Here is a 19,272-nt window from a genome sequence, read left to right on the forward strand (position 1 = left end):
GCTGACTAAAGAACAAAGTTAATAAAACATATCACACAGGTCTATATTGCAATAATCTCAAAATGGTTAAAACATATTTTTAAAAATGTCTAATAAACTACCTTTAAAAGTAGGTATTTTTCTTGGTTTGAAAGAGAAAAAGGAGGAAAATTTTAAAATATGCCACTAAGGAAAAGGGGAAGTTAATGGCAGATGTCAAGTTGATAGTAATTAAAAAATTATAAGGTAAAGGAGGCTGAAGCCATTGAGAAGGGCATTTTTCTCAGCCACGTAAATCATATACAACTAATATTTGTGTAGGTTGTGAAACTGGTTACAGTGCAGAAGAGACAAATATTTAGTATATTTGTACTCTGTAGTTTGGTACAGAGAGGCTGAATATACTCATTAAAGGATGAGGATGAATTAAATTTACTCCCCGCTTTAAGTTCAGGAGACTTGTATCAACATTTAGTAGGCTGGGGAAGGCAGTTGGGTGGGTCTCTGCGTTACCGATGTTAGTATCTTTAAACAAAATAAAACCAAAACCCTGCACAATGAAACAGAACTGAATAGCAATGATGGGGCATTCATACTGAGGGATTTATACTGGATTCATACTGTGCATTCATATTCATACATACATATTCATGAGGATTCATACTGTGCATTCATGTGATTTATACCCACACAAATAAAATGGGTTTAAGTATCATGAAATGTCAGGTTGAATATCTAGGCTACAAGTCACACCCAGAAGTGTGTGTGGTTTGGGAGAGAACCTATATAGAATAATAGGTTCATAGAATAGTTTGGGTTGGAAGGGACCTTAAAAATCATCTAGTTCTAACCCCCCTGCCATGGGCAGGGACACCTACTAGACAAGGTTGCTCAAAGCCCCATCCAACCACTTCCAGGAATGGGGAATCTGCAGCTTCTGTGGGCAACCTGTTTCAGTGCCTCACCTCCCTCAGAGTAAAGACTTTCATCCTAATATCTAATCTAAATCTACCCTCTTGTCGTTTAAAGTCATTCCCCCTTGTCCTATCACTACACTCCCTGATAAAGAGTCCCTCCCCAGCTTTCTTGTAGGTCCCCTTTAGGTACTGGAAGGCTTCTATGAGGTCTCCCTGGAGCCTTCTCTTCTCTAGGCTGAAGAACCCCAAATCTCTCAGCCTGTCTTTGTAGGAGAGGTGTTCCAGCCCTCTGAGCATCCTCATGGCCCTCCTCTGGACATGCTCCAACAGGCCCATGTCCTTCTTATGTTGGGGGCTCCAGAGCTGAATGCAGTACTCTGGGTGGGGTCTCACAAGATCAGAGTAGAGGGGGAGAATAACCTCCCTCAACCTGCTGTCCACACTATTTTTGATGCAGCCCAGAATATGGTTAGCAATGTGCTGGCTCACGTTGAGCTTCTCATCAACCAACACCCCCTGGTACTTCTCATGGCTGCTCTCAGTCCATTCTCTGCCCATCCTGTATTTATGCTTGGGATTGCCCCAACACAGGTGCAGGACCTTGTACTTGGCCTAGTTGAACTTCTTGAGGTTCATACCTCATGAGTTTGAACTTTGAAGAGGGGTTAGTGTTCATAATGAATATGCAACACAAGCTTCCTAATATTTTTGGATGCATAAATAGAAGGGATGACTGAGAATAGGTAGGCAATTTTTATCCATGTATGAGGAAATAATTGATTTCAGATTAGGAAATAGAGGATATGAGACTTAGGTCAGTTATGACATATTCGTGAATGACCTGGAAAAGAGGTGAAATAGTGAAGTGACACTGGCACCAATAAAGTTATTCAAGACAGTAAAGATAAATGTTAGTGATGAAAGGTTGCAGGAGACCTTTATAGTACTGGATGACCAGGTGATAAAATGGCTCCTGAAGTTCAGTAAGGGTAAATATAGAGATGCATGCTGGGCAAAACATGTATCTGAACTTTATACATAAAAATGGTGGGCTCTGAATTGACTGACATCAAACAGTAATCAGGCTTTGGGGTTAGACAAAGATATTGGCTCAGTAATGGTCCAAGAAAAACACAGAAGAAATGTTAGAAATTATTAGAAAAAGAATAGAGAGTTAAACAAGAGCACTGCTGTGCCTCTGTATAAATCCACTATTTACCTGTATTATGTACAGTCGTGAGTGGCATGGAAAAAGGAACAACTATAAACTGTCTTATTCTGTGAAAGAGATGAAGGGTGGCAAGTGAAACTAGTAGGTATGAAGTTTAGAATGAACAAAGAGAAGCAATTTTGTTGTAAATTCTATTTACCCTGATGGGGGATTGAGTCGGGGGAAACAAAGATCACAACCAATATTCATTAATAACAGAATTTATAAAGCTGTTATTAATAGAATCAAACTATTATTAATAGCAGATAACTCATTTATTCCCTCACACGTTCGTAGTTACCCAGTTGGAAAACCAGCAGGGAGACCAACTCCAGCTGTGTATTCAGAAGCAGAGGGTCATACTGACATGCCAGTGGCTTCTAAGTAGGTGTTCAAACAGTCCTTTATGACACAACTCTCCACGTTCATACCTAAGTTAAACAGTATTGTCAATTTTCATTCATAGTTTACATAATCACAGAATGTTTCATTAACTGTATAATAATTATAAGCATAAACATTTTGATTCTATAGTATTTTATGACTATCACAATTAATAAAACTACATTCAAATGTGATTAATCATACAATGGGGGGGTCTTAAGAGATATACAAATATTTCCTTTAGCCTTATCCCTTAAACTGTTTTCCCCGATATCTCCCCATAACATATTGGTAATGTTGAAATGTTTCTCATTCCTCATATAATTGTTTAGTTAGCCAATATGTTCTCTTTTATCATGAGTAAGATTACATTTACAGTAGATCTTTCCCAATTCTATTATACATGCACATTTTACAATATCTTGTTAGGTATCCTAATATAATTGTCACATAATGTAGCCCTGGTACACAAATAGTGATATTCCTGGTCACTACTGAAAAAGTGAACATGATTGTAATGATCAAACCAGTTTCATCTAGCTTTCACTGTTGATATTAGTGGCTTGATCTGATCCAAAGTTCTCAGCTAGCCTTGCTCTAATTTTGCCCTTCTTATCTTCTTGCAGTCTCTCTCATAACTTAGTGATTTTCTCAGAAATGTGTCCCCAGGCTAGGCAGCTGTGTAGTATCAGAGCTGGGCTTTGGATCCTTGGGACAAAGGCGACTAAACAGTTGGGGGGGAGAAGGAGAAATAGCAAGGGGGAATTACACAGAGCTGTTCACATTCATTACATTCATGTATAGACTTCTACCATTCTCTTTCTTCTTTTGCTCTTACAGAAATGCTAGGTTTAGTGGTTAAGTTCTGATTATTAGATATAAGTAACGTCCAAAACAGGTCAGGTCCAAGATCAAGCCAGAAAGTTAGGCCACAGGTCAGGATCTATGAGGGCATGTGATCAGCAACAGCTGTGGAGATCAATACTCCCACAACACAGCTCAGACAAGAAGTGAAGGCTCAAGTCTGAGATGGACAGATGAGGGGAGGCCCCCAGGTGATGTTGTTCAGGTCCATTAAGGCCTATTAGTGCCCTGAGAGTCCTGACATATTTGCCATTGCCTTCATCTATTTGATATGTTACAGGACTCATCCTATCTATTATATAATTGGACCCCTTCTATTTCAGCTCTAAAGCATGTTCCTTTTTATCCAGTTTCAAATACATCACTTGGTCCCCTTTTCTATAGGATATACATGAATTCAATTCTTCCTTTCTCATTTTCCATATTTTTCTTGTATTACTTCCAAGTGAGACTTGATTTCTTCTTCATCCTGTTGTAATGTTTTCACTTTTTCCCATTGATCTCTTTTCAGGAGCCCTAGGGGTCACCAAGGTATGGGCTGTGCAAATGTTATATGGTACAGTTTTAAACCACTACTTAATCTGTCACCATTCCTTAAAGCTGCTAATATAAAGGGTATTTTTCCAGCCCGTTGTTTTGGATATTGTCCTACAATTTTCGTTAGACTATTTTTTTATAGTCTGATTCATTCTTTCTACCATTCTGGATGATTGTGGGTGGTAGGATATATGCAGTCTTTGTTTAATCCCCCGGTCACTCATTCAGGCTTGAGTTCTTTCATTTACAAAAGTCCTTTTGTTTTCTGATCCTCTGTCTGCTGGTGTTCCATACCTACACATAATTTCCTTAAACAGATTTTTTACAGTTACAGTGGCTGTGTTCCTTTTAGTGGAAAAAACTTCAACCCATCCTGATAATATATCTATGATGACAAGGAAATACTTATATCCTCCTTTAGTTCATGGAAACTTATCTGTATAATCCATTTGAAGTATTTGCTAGGATCCAATGCTTTTCTGATGCAATAGAGGTGGCACCTTAGTTTTACTAGTTTACTTTTGTATCATTGCATATCTCATACAATTTTTAATTATGTGCTCAATTTCTTGCTTCATTTGTGGCCAAGTATAAATTCCTTGAACTCTTTTTAGAGTGCCTTGTACTCCTTCATGTAACTTATTATGACAATCTAAGATGATTTGTTTTCTTTAAGAAACACTGCTATCCATTTCCTCTTATCATTACCTGTTTCCTGGTTTAAACTGTGGCAATTGTTGACTGATCTATTTGATCATTAAACAGTTTCTCAGTATTGTTTTCAGTCTTCTCATGTGCTTTAACATGCTTATATATTTTTCCCACTGTCTCTCTGAGCTTGTAAAACGAACCTCTGCTTTTCTTCCATTCTGGTCTTCCATTCTCTGCTTTCCATCCCCCTTTCACCTAGTCATTAGTCTACTATTTTACTCTATTAACATAATCAGTGTACATAAAGAGATTTAATGGGTTCTGTTTAGAGGGTTTGCCTTTTAATAACTTCTATGGTAGCCTATACTTCTGCTGTTTGGGATAATCCTTTGTTGTGGGTTGACCCCGACCAGCAACTAAACACCCGCACAGTCACTCACTTATTCCCCATCAAAGGGACAGGGAAGAGAATAAGAAGAGTAAAAGCAAGAAAACTCAGGAATCCAGATAAAGACAGATTAATAAGTTAAGGGAGGGGGGTATACTGTATTGGTTTGACATGGAGCTTTTTTTTTTTGGAGGGGGGGGGGCGCTGCAGGGGTGGCCTCTGTGAAAAGAGGCCAGAAGCTGGCCCCGTGTCAGACTGAGCCAGTTCCAGCTGACTCCAAAAGGGACCCACCGCTGGCCAAAGCTGAGCCAATGAGTGATGCTGGATGTACCTCTGTGAGAGCATATTTAAGAAAGGATAAAAAAACACTGCACAGCAGCACCTTGGTGAGATGGGTGAGGAAAATGTGAGAGGAACAACACTGCAGACACCAAGGTCAGTGAAGAAGGAGGGGGAGGAGGTGCTCCAGGCACTAGAGCAAAGATTCCCCACAAGCCCTAGGAGAAGACGATGAACCTGAAGCAGGTTGTCCCCATGCAGCCCATGGAGGGCCACGTTGTTGTCTGATAAGAAGTTCAGATTTGTTACCTGGTGTGCAATGAGACAATCCACACACTAGGTCAAGATACTGTTTATTTCAGAATTGTGCAAGTCTGGATACCAGGTGGATTACCACTAAGCTGGCACACCTAAGGATTTTCCGTGCCACTCTTTATACAATCACTTATCAATACATTTACATGTTTTTACAATCCTCTAGCCTCTGATTGGTTACATAATTAGCATACTGCTGACATGACATAATCATTCTGTGCATCCTCAGAGAGGAAGGGTCCCTTGTTGGGCCAGGGTCTTCCACCCTAGGGGCATGATTTTTACTATTATAATGAGGATAGTTCACAGATAGATTATATTAGAATACTCCTGATCTTTGTTTTTCAGGGAACTATTCACATTACATTGATTGGCGACCTATTTCCCTCAAGAATGGCAACATAATGGTCTTCCTGATTAGCAGTTCTTCAGTTCATCATCCTTTAGACATCTCCAAGGCCTGCGTCATCTTGCCCTTTCCTCAAAGTACATATTTTATCTCTTTCACACAAAACAGAGTTAACTGGATCCTAGGACAGTCTGCAGGGGACCAACAGCCCACAGCCAAACAGCCCCAAACTCCCTCACTGACACTCACGGGGGGGGCGGCCTTCCCCCAAAGCCTGAGGTACCCTTACAGAACTGCTTCACCCCTCTCTGCAGACTGAAAAGGAAAGACCCATTGCAGGGAGGGTGGAGCTGAGAAAGACAGCCCGATCTGCCCCCCGTGTAACAAGTAGTCCAACTAAGAAAAGGTAATGGGTGATAGTAGTGTTTGTTGCATAGTGTTAGTTCTTTAAGCAGTCTGGAACACTTAATAGCTGAGTTTGCACTTCCCTTATGACTCTGCCTGGTTAGCAGTTTGCCTCTGAAGATTCTAACAACGCATGACAAGCGAAAAATGAATTATCGCTAAAAATCTCTAAATCATCTACGATTGATCTTTGTGTACCTCAGTATAGTCGCACAGAAATTTTCCAAGAATAGTATGTTTGGATTGAAAACTAACTGTTCAGTATATGCAAATGCTTTTCATGTGCTTCTGCCCAGAGTAGTCTCATCTAGAAAATATTTTGCTTAATTTATTACGTTGTTCTGTACCATTGCAGTGAACCAAACTTCCTGCACTTAATTTTTAAATTATTACAGTTGCAATGGCAACTGACAGAAACAATTTCCTTTTTTTGCTCTTTGCAAGCAATCTGCTTCTCCCAGACATCTACAAAAACGTATAGGTTTGCATAACGAGGTTTGAGTAGTTGTCTGACTTCCTCCTTATCTGATAGCTAACTAATTATGTAACCTTCCCACTTGGTCAAACTTGGCTGAATAATATAGTAAGCTGAAAAGTTTAAGATAAACAGTTGTTAGTGTACTCTAGCATTTCATAGTTTTGACTTTTGGTAATAGTGCAGTTTTGAGTTAAGAACCTGATTCTTGGTGCACCAGGAACACCTGCCCCTTTTGCAGAAGGATGTTTTGATGTACCTGTGGTGTTAGAAGGACACTTATCAAAATATTTCACACAATTACAAAACTGTTGAGGTTAGATGAAAACTCTGGAAATCAGCTAGTTGTGTGAATGTCCATCTCCTCCTCCCCCTTGCCCTGCACTGCTCAGAGTAGGCTCAACTACAGCAGGTTCTCCAGGGCCACATCTAGTTGGATTTTGAATATCTCCAAGGATAGAGACTCCACAACACTTCTGGGTAAGCTGTTTCGTTATTTGACCATTCTCATAGCAAAGAAGTTTACTCTGATGTTTAAATGGAATATGCTGTATCTCAACTTCTGTATGCTGCTGTTTGTCATGTCACTAGATACCTCTGAGAGTCTAGCTCCATCTTCTTTACTCCCTGCTTACCCCATTCATTCCTAATCAGGAGTATATATACATTGATGAGATCCCATACAGCTTTTTCCTCCAGCCTCAGTGATCCCAACATTCAGTCTCTCATATCTGGTGCTTCAACAAGCCCTTAGTGGGCCTTGTTGCGGCCCACCCTCTTTAATATCTTTATTGATTTGGATGAGGGAATAGAGTGCACCCTCAGTAAGTTTGCAGACGACACCAAGCTGGGGGGAAGAGTTGATCTGCTGGAGGGTTGGAAGGGCCCTGCAAAGGGACCTGGACACATTGGATAAATGGGCAGAGGTTAAAAATGGGATGAGGTTCAACATGGCCAAGTGCCAGGTCCTGCACTTCGGCCACAACAACCCCATGCAGCGCTACAGGCTTGGGGCAGAGTGGCTGGAAAGCTGTGCAGAGGAAAGGGATCTGGGGGTGTTGGTCACCTGAACATGAGCTGGCAGTATGCCCAGGTGCCCAAGAAGGCCACCGGCATCCTGGCTTGTATCAGGAATAGTGTAGCCAGCAGGACCAGGGAGGTCTGATACAAACTGATCCTGCGTGGGCTTCACACAGGCAGCAGCTCTTCAAGAACTGCTCCAGATATGGGTCCGTACCATGGGGTCCATCCCTCAAGAGCACACTGCTCCATCCTGGGTCCCCCATGGGCAGCAGCTCCTGCCAGGTCACCTGCTCTTGTGTGGGCTCCTCTCCACGGGCTACAGGTTTGGCCCGGAATCTGCTCCGGCGGGGGTCCTACACAGGCCGCAGCCTCCATCAGTGCAGGTCCACCTGATCCACTGTGGTCTCCTCCACAGGCTGCAGCGTGGAACCCTGCTCCACCGTGGCACACCATGGGCTGCAGGGGGACAACCTGCTTCACCATGGTCCTCACCACAGGCCACAGGGGACTTCTGCTCCAGCACCTGGAGCGCCTCTCCCCCCTCTCCCCTTCCTTCACTGACCTTGGTGCCTGCAAAGCTGTTTCTCATTCCTTTCTCTGCTGCTGTTCCCCAGCAGCTGTTTGTTTGTTGCTTTTTTTTCCCCTGTCTTAAATATGCTCTCATAGAGGCGCAAAACAACATCACTTATTGGCTCAGCTCTGGTCAGCAGTGGGGCCCTTACCAAACATGGGGCAGCTTCTAGATTCTTCTCACAGAAGCCACCCCTATGGCCCCCTGCTACCAAAACCTTGCCTCGTAAACCCACTACATCGTCCCTTGGGGTGTTTAAGGAAAGGTTGGATGTGGTGCTTAAGGACATGGTTTAGTGGGTGATACTGGTGGTAGGGGTTGGACCAGATGATCTTGGAGGTCTTTTCCAACCTTAATGATTCTATGATTCTAGTAGGAGATTCTCTTCTGAGAGGTACAGAGGCACCCATCTGTTGACCCAATCTGCTCTTGAAGTAAGGCTGCTGCTTACCAGGGGCTCGTATCCGGGATGTTACCAAGAGACTGCCAAGCCTTGTACAGCCTAAGGACAATTATCCGCTGCTGCTTTTTCACATGGGCACCAGTGATGCAGCCAGGAGCGGTCTGAGGAGTGTCAAGAGGGATTACAGAGCCCTGGGAGCAGTAGTAAAGGACTCAGGAGTGCAGGTAGTTTTATCATCAGTCCTGCTGGTCAAAGGGGAGAAGATTGAAAGAGCCAGTCAAAGCTGGCAAATTAACAGATGGTTGCAGGACTGGTGTGACAACCAAGGGTTTAGCTACTTAGACCATGGGACTTGCTTTGAGAAACCTGGTCTACTTGGGGCTGATGGCATCCATCTGTCAGAGAAGGGGAAGAGCATCTTCGGTCATAGGCTTGCCAAGCTAGTGAAGAGGGCTTTAAACTAAAGTTGCTGGTGTAGGGGAACCTCAATCCATCCAGCTCCTACCAGTTTGATGCCAGTGCCAGTAATAGATGCCCAAAGCCTGGAAAAGTATCACATATATCCGGTATAGAATACGGAATAGATAACATAACCCCTATCTTTAAAAAGGTAAAAAAGGAACACCCAGGGAACTAAAAGCCTCACCTCTGATAGATGATGGAAAGTGACCCAGCAATCACATCCGCCAGTTCCCTCAGCACCCTCGGGTGGATCCCATCTTGCCCCATGGACTTGTGACAACCCAGGTGGAGCAGAAGATCTCTAATTGTTTCCACCTGAACTGTGGGGTGTTTTTTCTGCTCCCCGTCCCAGACTTCCAGGTTGGGAGGCTGAGTACCCCGAGGATAAGTGGTCTGACTAGTAAAGACAGATGTAAAGAAGGCATTGAGAACCTCAGCCTTTTCCCTATCCTCAGTAGTCATGTTCCCCCCTGCATCCAGTAAAGGATGGAGATTCTCCTTGGTCCTCCTCTTGCTGTTAATATACTTATAAAAATATTTTTTTCTTATCCTTAACCATAGTGGCCAGGTTAAGCTCGTACTGGGCTTTGGCCTTCCTGATTTTCTCTCGGCCTATGCTGACAACTTCCGTGTGCTCTCCTCGAGTTCCCTGTCCCTTCTTCCACTGGACATAAACTCCCTTTTTCTTCCAGACACTCAGCAAAAGTTCCCTGTTCAGCCACACCAGTCTTCTTCCCTGCCGGCTCATCTAACGGCTCATCATCTGCTCCTGCACCTTTACGACTTCCTTCCTGAGGAGCATCCAGCCTTCTGGGACCCCTCTGCCCTTCAGGACTGACTCCCAAGGGACCCTCCCTACCAGTGTTCTGAACAATTCAAAGTCTGCCCTCTGGAAGTCCAAGGTAGCAGTTTTACTGACCCCCCTCCTGAGTTCACCAAGAAGAGATAACTCTACCATTTCGTGGTCACTCTGCCCAAGACAGCTCCTGACCACCACATCTCCCACCAGTCCTTCTCTGTTCATGAACAGTAGGTCTAGTGGGGCATCCCCCCTGCTAGATGCAAGAAACAGCTGAGTCAGGGAGCTATCTTCCACACACTCCAGTAACCTCCTAGAATGCTTCCTCGGGGATGTTTTGTATTTCCCACATATGTCCAGGAAGTTCAAGTCCCCCATGAGAGCAAGTACTGGCAATTGTGTGACTTCTGCCAAGTGCTTGTAGAAAGCCTTATCTGTCTCTTCATCCTGGGTTAGCGGTTTATAACAGACCCCCACCAGGATGTGTGCCTTGTTGGCCATCCCCCTGATCCTCATCCACAGGGACTCAACCTTATCAGTCCCAACCCTGAGCTCAACAACATGAAAACACTCTTTAATATAGACAGCCACGCCACTGCCCCTCCTTTGTTGCCTATCGCTTCTGAAGAGCTTATAGCCATCCATTGCAGCACTCCAGTCGTGGGAGTGGTCCCACCACATTTCAGTGATGGCAACTAGGTCATAGTTTGCCTGCCCCATAGTGGCTTCCACCTCCTCCTGTTTGTTGCCCATGCTGCATGCATTGGTGTAGATGTACTTCAGTTGCGCCATTGCCCTCACCCCCAACCCTAGTATTGCACTCCCAGGCTCATCTCTAACAAGCCTCATTTCATCCCCATCCTCCTTCATAATTAGTTAAAACCCTCTCAATGAGCCCTGCCAGCTCCTGGGCTAGAATCCCTTTCCCCCTTTGAGACAGGTGGGACCCATCAGCAGTCATCAGTCCCAGGTGCCTAGTAATCCTCCCCATAATCAAAAAATATATATATAAATAAATCCTGCAATGGCACCAGCCTCTCAGCTATGTATTTATCAGCTGGGCTTTCTGGGTCCTGTCAGTATCCTTCCCTGCCACTGAAGGGATAGAGGAAAACACCAACTGTACTCCTACTGCATCTGCTAACCACCCCAATCCCCTGAAGTCCCTTTTGATAGCCCTCAGGCTTCTCTCAGTGATTTTTTCACTGCCGGCCTGAATTATCACTAAGGGATAATAACTGGAGGGGTGAACCAGGCCAGGAAGTTTCCTGGTGATGTCCCAGACCCAGGCCCGAGGTAGGCAGCAGATTTCCCTACGTGTAGGGTCCTTACATATTGGGCTCTCTGTTCCCCTCAGAAGGGAGTCGCCTATGACAATTACCCTTCTTTCCTTCTTAGTGGAGGTAGTCTTGAGGTGTGGAGCGACCTTCCTTGCCCTAGACAACCTCCTGGGTGGACCTTCCCCTGTTAGCGTAGCAACCACATAACCACCAAGTGATTATATGAAGGTGCTTTATTCAGCGCTGGAAGCCGGGGCAGGTGCCCAAATCTGGCTTCAAGTCCCGTTACTTCCCAGCCATTATTTATACATTCAACATTACGTAAGGCATACATATTCATTACAGGTTGCAACATCAGCCTCGCATTCCATTCTAATTAGCTCTCCTCCCATTTGCACATGCGTGGTGCTCTCTGGTGGTCGTCCAGGTGGTCGTCCAGATGAAGTAAGGAGTCTTCCTCTCTGCTAAACTTTTCACCTTTCTCACTCGACGCATGCTCCCTCCGCTCCTTGGTTCTGCTTCAACTCATTTCAGCACTTCCAGGCCCTTATCCAAGGTCAGGTTGTACCTGTTCCCTCCCAGGGTTCCCCTTCAAAGATTCATTTGACTGTTCAGTATACTCCCTAAGTTTCCCAGTATACATAGATTATGTGATAATATACTCCCTAAACTTCCCAGTATACATAAATTAATTGATAATGTAAGTACATTTGGCAATGCTTAATTATACTGTATGACCCATCACCTAAGAGACATTAATAAAACATCCATTCGATTCTCCCCAACACTAACATTTCCCCCCCTTTGAAAATACTTCACTCATACCAAGAGCAAGTATTTTCATTACTGTTAGGTTGAATCAGGTTAGTAGAGGTTAGTAAGTATAACTTGATATAGAGATTATGTTGTGGTTTAACCCGGCTGGCAGCTAAACACCACACAGCCGTTCGCTCACCCTCCCCCCTCCCTCTCTGGGATGGGGGAGAGAAACGGGAAAGTGAAGCCGGTGAGTTGAGATAAAGACAGTTTATTAAGACAGGAATATAATAATAACAATAATAATAATAATAGTGATAATGATAATAGTATTAATAATAATAATGTGTAAGAAAACAAGTGATGCACAATGCAATTGCTCACCACCTGCTGACCGATGCCCAGCCTATCCCCGAGCAGCCGGCCCCCCACCCCGGCCAGCCACCCCTATATATTGTTTAGCATGACGTCAGATGGTATGGAATACCCCTTTGGCCAGTTTGGGTCAGCTGTCCTGGGTCTGTCCCCTCCCAGCTCCTGCTGCACCCCTAGCCTGCTCGCTGGCGGGACAGAGCGAGAAGCCGAAAAGTCCTTGGCCTGGTGTAAACACTGCTCTGCAACAATTAAAACATCAGCATGTTATCAGCGCTCTTCTCATCCTAATCCAAAACATAGCACCCTACCAGCTACTATGAGGGAAAATTAACTCTGTCCTAACTGGAACCAGGACAGATTAGTAAGTATAATCTTAACGCATCTTCGTTAGTCTACTATCTTATTGATTCCTCTATGCCTGCTTGTTAACGCTAGTACTATAGGATGGGGGTGGAGTAAGTGGGATAGGGTGTTCTGGGTGATTCCCAGTAAGGACTCTCATTATTCGGCGATTCCATGCACTACTCCTAACTATTTCTCCTTTCACACACGAGAACATTACTCCCATTGCAGCGAATACAATTAGCAGCAGCACAATGCTTTGTAGGAGTGACTTGAGCCATCCTTCCAGATGAAGGCCTAGTCCCTCAAAAGTTGCTCCCAACCAATTTTGCTCAGCTTCTTGCTTTTCTTCCTCTAGCTTATGTTCCACACGAACTAGTTGGGATATGTCATTTTCTACATCTGCAGTTACGTTTGGAATATGTACACAGCAACGATCAATTCTGACTTTCAAATATCCACACACCCCATGCTCTTTTAACACAAGCATGTCCAAAGCCATTCTGTTTTGCAGGGTCTTTTTGGTTGTAGCCTGTAATTGTAAGTTTAAATCTTTGAACCCCTTCTTGGTTACCTTTGCCAACCTGTTTACCAGTAACATGTATATTCAGGTTCAGTTCAGGAGACTCATAAGGTTTTCCATACATGATTTCATAGGGACTTACTGACATCCCACTTCCTGGCTTTATTCTAATTCTTAGCAAAGCTATTGGTAAGGCCTGTGGCCACTGTATCTTAGCTTCCTGACAAATTTTGCTTAATCGTCCTTTTAAAGTTTGGTTCATCCTCTCTACCTGACCACTAGATTGAGGCCTCCATGGGGTATGCAAGTTCCAGGGAACTCCCAGTAACCTACTAACCTCCTTAACCACATTGGCAATGAAATGTGGTCCCCTGTCTGAAGAAATACCCAATGGTACACCAAATCTAGGGATTATTTCCTGTAGTAACCATTTTACCGTTTCCTTTGCTTGGTTGGTGCGACAGGGAAGGGCCTCCGGCCATCCTGAAAAAGTATCAACCCCTACCAATAGGTATTTATAACCTCTTGCTTTAGGCAGTTCCACAAAGTCTATTTGCCAGTAATCTCCAGGCTCTATCCCAGCCCTAGTTCTTCCCATCTCAGCATGTTTCCTTGCTACCGGATTATTCTTTAAACAAAGCTCGCACTTTGACGTTACTGACTTTGCCATTGTTAACATGTGTACCGAGATGACACCTCGTTTCAAATAGGTCACCATTGCTCCTGCACCCCAGTGACATTCATTATGTTTTATTTGTAAGTTTTCTCGCATTACTATAGGAGGCACTATGAGTTGTCCTGTCGTAGTCACATACCATCCGTCAGGATTCTTCTGGGCCTTCATCAAATTTGCAAGTCTCTCGTCTTCTGCTGAATACTTTGGGTCTTTAGGTAATTTAAAACAAGAGAGGCCTACCTTTGATGGAATTAGAGCCATTACTTTCCATACTTCACGCGCAACCTTCCGGGCCGTCAAATCTGCCAGTCTGTTACCTTCTGCAATCTCTGACACCCCTCCTTGATGGGCTTTACAATGCATTATGGCCACCTGTTGGGGTTTCTGTACAGCTGTTATTAATTTCAATATTTCTTCCTGGTATTTTATATTAGTCCCTTGTGAGGATAGCATTCCCCTTTCTTTCCATAATGCCCCATGTACATGAACTACCCCGAATGCATATTTTGAATCTGTCCAAATATTCACGTTCTTACCCTCGCTTAGTTCCAGGGCTCGTGTCAGGGCAACTATTTCTGCTCGTTGGGCTGAAGTTCCCGGAGGTAGGGAATTTGCCTCAATCACTACCTTTGATGTAGTTACCGCGTATCCTGCGTAACGAGTCCCATTTTCCACAAAGCTGCTTCCATCCGTGAAAAGTTCCCAATCCGGTCTCCCCAGAGGCTGATCCTTTAAGTCTGTTCTGCTGGCATAGGTATGTTCGATGATCTCCACGCAATCATGACTGAGGTCTCCTTCCTCCGTAGTTGTTCCTAGAAACACTGCTGGGTTCAATAAGTTAGTAGTTCTTAAGATTACATCATCTTGCTCAGTTAGTATAGCTTGATATTTCATCATTCGGCTGGGCGATAGCCAATGGCCCCCCTTTTGCTCCAATACCGTAGTCACCATATGTGGCACGAACACCTCAATTCGTTTCCCTAATGTGAGCTTCCTGGCTTCCTGTATTAAAAGGACTGTGGCTGCCACGGCCCTTAAACACGAGGGCCATCCAGCGCTTACCGCATCCAGTTGTTTAGAAAAATACCCCACAGGTCTTTTCCAGCTCCCAAGTCGCTGGGTCAGTACTCCTAATGCCAATCGTTGTCTCTCATGCACAAACAGCTGGAAGTCCTTTGATAAGTCCGGCAAGCCCAAGGCAGGCGCCTTTATCAGGGCTTCCTTTAATTTCTTAAAGGCCTCTTGTTGTGGCTTTCCCCAGGTAAATGTACAGGCCTTTTGGGTTTCATAGAGGGGCTTTGCTATGAGTCCATAGTCCATTACCCACAGTCTGCACCACCCGGACATACCTAGGAAAGCCCGTAGTTCATGCAAATTTCGCGGCTCGGGGATTTCACAAATAGCTTGTATTCGGTTAACTCCCAATTTTCTTTGTCCTTGAGAAATTTCACATCCCAAATAAATTACTGTTGTGCACGCGATTTGTGCCTTTTGTTTAGAAACCTTGTACCCATTTAGTCCCAATTGATTCAAAATATCAATAGTTACCTGAATACATTCTGACTCTCCTTCGGTAGCTATTAATATATCGTCCGCATATTGTAACAGCAGGTATCGATCCTTTGGTACCTGAATCTGTCCTTGGTTAATCCAATCTTCTATTTCTTTAGCTAGTTGACCGCCGAAGAGGGTCGGGCTATTCTTGAATCCTTGAGGCAATCTTGTCCAGGTCAGTTGCATCTTTCGTCCGTTCCGTGGATTTTCCCATTCAAAAGCAAAGAGTTTTCTACTATCCTTGTCAATGGGTATGCAGAAGAAGGCATCTTTTAAATCAATTACCGTAAACCACTTATATTTCTCTTTTACAGATGTTAACAATGTATAAGGATTAGCCACCACTGGGTGAATATCTTTTGTTATTTCGTTTATTGCCCTAAGGTCCTGCACTAGCCTGTATTCCCCATTAGGTTTCTTTACTGGGAAAACTGGGGTATTATATTCGGATTTGCATTCCTCCAGAATGTGGTAGCTAAGAAATTTATCTATAATCTTTACTATTCCTAGCCTAGCTTCTAGCTTCAATGGGTACTGTTTAATCCGTACCGGTCGGGCCCCTTCCTTAAGTTCAATTTTTACTGGCTGGGCTACTTTTGATTTTCCGGGCACGTCCATTTCCCAAATCGTAGGCATTACTGCATTTTCTACCTCTTATGGTATATGAGGAACAGCCTTCTCTTTAATCATTAATATTTGTCCCACTTTTGATTCCGGGATTCTCATAATCAATTCTCCATCTTCAAACGTTATGGTAGCGTTTAGTTTAGTTAACAAATCCCGCCCCAAAAGAGGAATAGGGCATTCTGGTACATATAAAAATTCATGCGTAATTTCTTTACCTCCAAACCGTAAATCAAGGGGTTGTAAGAACGGCCGTATTTCCTCCTTCCCGGTGGCACCTACAATAGTAGTTTTCCTTTCCCCTATCTTACCACTTAATCTATTGAGTACTGAATATGTGGCCCCTGTATCAATTAAAAATTTTACTTCCTTATTTCCTGTTTGAATTTTTACTAAGGGCTCTTTAGTTTCTGCTACCGGATCTCCTAGTCAGCTACTATATTCCCCCAGAACCATCGCCTTGGCTGCTTCTTGGTTTCGGAACGAATTTCCCCCACCAACGATCAGCTGTCCACGGAGAGGGCACTCGTTTTTCCAATGACCCTCCCCCTTACAATGGGCACATTGGTTAAGACCCAGCCGGTTTCCCCCTGAGCTCGGGTAGCCTCTCCCTGTTCCTCTACCTCGACCATTAATATTTCCTCTTCCCCTGCCCCTTAATCCTGCATGTTCTCTCCCTTGAATTACTGCTAATAAGTTCTGTTGTTGCCTTTTTGTCGTTTCCTTTTCTCTGTTATTATACACTTTCCAGGCTATTTCCAACAGCCTATCCAAATTTCTCAAATCTGCACCTTCCAACTTTTGCAATTTCTTCCTAATATCCTCTTGGGCTTGTCCCAGGAAAATGAGTGCCAATTGAGCTTTAGCTTGCTCAGTCTCTACGTCTAAATCTGTATATTTCTTAGCAGTTTCTTTCAATCTCTCTAAAAAGGCGGAAGGTGATTCCGCTTTTTCTTGCCTGACATTATACAATTTTGACCAATTTATGGTCCGGGGCATGGCATTCTGTACCCCGATTTGTACCCAATCTTGATATCTCTTCAGCCTCCTTATTCCATCCCCTGTGTTATAATCCCATTGGGGATCCTCAGTGGGGAAGTTTTGATCTAGATTTCCAAGCACTAATCCATTTCGTATATCTTCTCGGGCTCTCTCTCTGGCTGCCCGCAATACCATGTCTTTTTCTGTCGAGTCCATCAAAGTATCCAGGATCACCTGGAGATCATCCCAATCGGGATTTTGGGTTTTAATTATCATTTTCATTACCCTGGCTACTTTATCTGGGTTTTCCCTGTAGGTGCCGGCTGCTTGTTTCCATATCATTAAGTCCCCAGCTGAAAAAGGCACCTTAACATATACCGGTCCTTCTGTCCCCACTCCTTGCCTGAGGGGAGCGATTATTTTCCCTCTCTGTTCATTTATAGTTTCTCCTGCCCTTCGCTGTTGCCGAGTCCTATGTGACACAGGGGAGACTAAAGTCAGGGATTCTCCATCACTACTGCTATCTTCATTCTCCCTTTTCCCTCCCTGTCCTGGCTCTTCCGGCGGAGCCGACGGCGCAACTTCCAAATCAATATTTCCATTATTCATTTCCCATAATACTTATTATTCTCTATTGCCTGATGCTGTATACAGCGTCCCTCCTTAGTACATGCACAACAACGTTCCTCAGTTGAAACTTCAAGCACCATTATTCCACAAGCATGCTGCCATTCAGGCTTTCGGCGCAAATAAAAGAATAATTCCACATATGGCAGTTCATCATATTTTCCTTCCCGCTTGCAAAATAGCATTAATTGTAAAATTGTATTATATTGCAATGTTCCATTCTCAGGCCAAGTTTCTTGGTCCTCTAGTTTATACTGTGGCCACCAAATATTACAATAATCAATCAGCTTTCCTTTCCGCATTTCTTGACCAAAACCTCCCTCTTTCCAATGTGCTAGCAAACACCCCAGTGGGGATGTTCGCGGGATAGGTACATCTTTTCCCAGAATTCCTTTAATCTTTTTCATTTTGAGCTTATGATACAAACCCAAAAGCTGCCGGAGCAGCAGCACGCTCTCCCAGAAGCTGCCGGAGCAGCAGCGTGCTTACCACATACCAATAATACCAGGTGCTGACCCTTCAGCACAAACCAATACAATTACCAATACCAAACCACCAATGCCGAACCTGCAGAGCTTTCGCTCTGTCTAACGGACGGCGCCTAGGCTTACCCCGGGAGCTCCCTGCCCAACCGAGCGTGGCTTTCGCCGCGTCTGACCGGCAGGCTTTCCCAACCAAATCGGTACCGAATACCCAAAGTTGAAAGCACCTTTGCTTACCGCTCCAGTGGTACGTCGTGAGCAGCGGAGGTCGGTCGCGGTCGACTGCTCCCCGAGAATCCCTCGGTGCCGGCTGGAGCGAAACCGAGACACGATCCGCCTCAGCAGTGCCCACGCCATCCCATCTGGGTCGCCAAAATGTTAGCGTAGCAACAACATAACCACCAAGTGATTATATGATGGTGCTTTATTCAGCGCTGGAAGCCGGGGCAGGTGCCCAAATCTGGCTTCAAGTCCCGTTACTTCCCAGCCATTATTTATACATTCAACATTACGTAAGGCATACATATTCATTACAGGTTGCAACATCAGCCTCGCATTCCATTCTAATTAGCTCTCCTCCCATTTGCACATGCGTGGTGCTCTCTGGTGGTCGTCCAGGTGGTCGTCCAGATGAAGTAAGGAGTCTTCCTCTCTGCTAAACTTTTCACCTTTCTCACTCGACGCATGCTCCCTCCGCTCCTTGGTTCTGCTTCAACTCATTTCAGCACTTCCAGGCCCTTATCCAAGGTCAGGTTGTACCTGTTCCCTCCCAGGGTTCCCCTTCAAAGATTCATTTGACTGTTCAGTATACTCCCTAAGTTTCCCAGTATACATAGATTATTTGATAATATACTCCCTAAACTTCCCAGTATACATAAATTAATTGATAATGTAAGTACATTTGGCAATGCTTAATTATACTGTATGACCCATCACCTAAGAGACATTAATAAAACATCCATTCGATTCTCCCCAACACTAACACCCCCACATCCTCACCAACCTGTCCCTCAGGCTCCAGAGCCTTAAACCTATTGTGTA

Source organism: Anser cygnoides, chromosome W (assembly GCF_040182565.1).
Source record: "Anser cygnoides isolate HZ-2024a breed goose chromosome W, Taihu_goose_T2T_genome, whole genome shotgun sequence".
Classification (NCBI taxonomy): domain Eukaryota; kingdom Metazoa; phylum Chordata; class Aves; order Anseriformes; family Anatidae; genus Anser; species Anser cygnoides.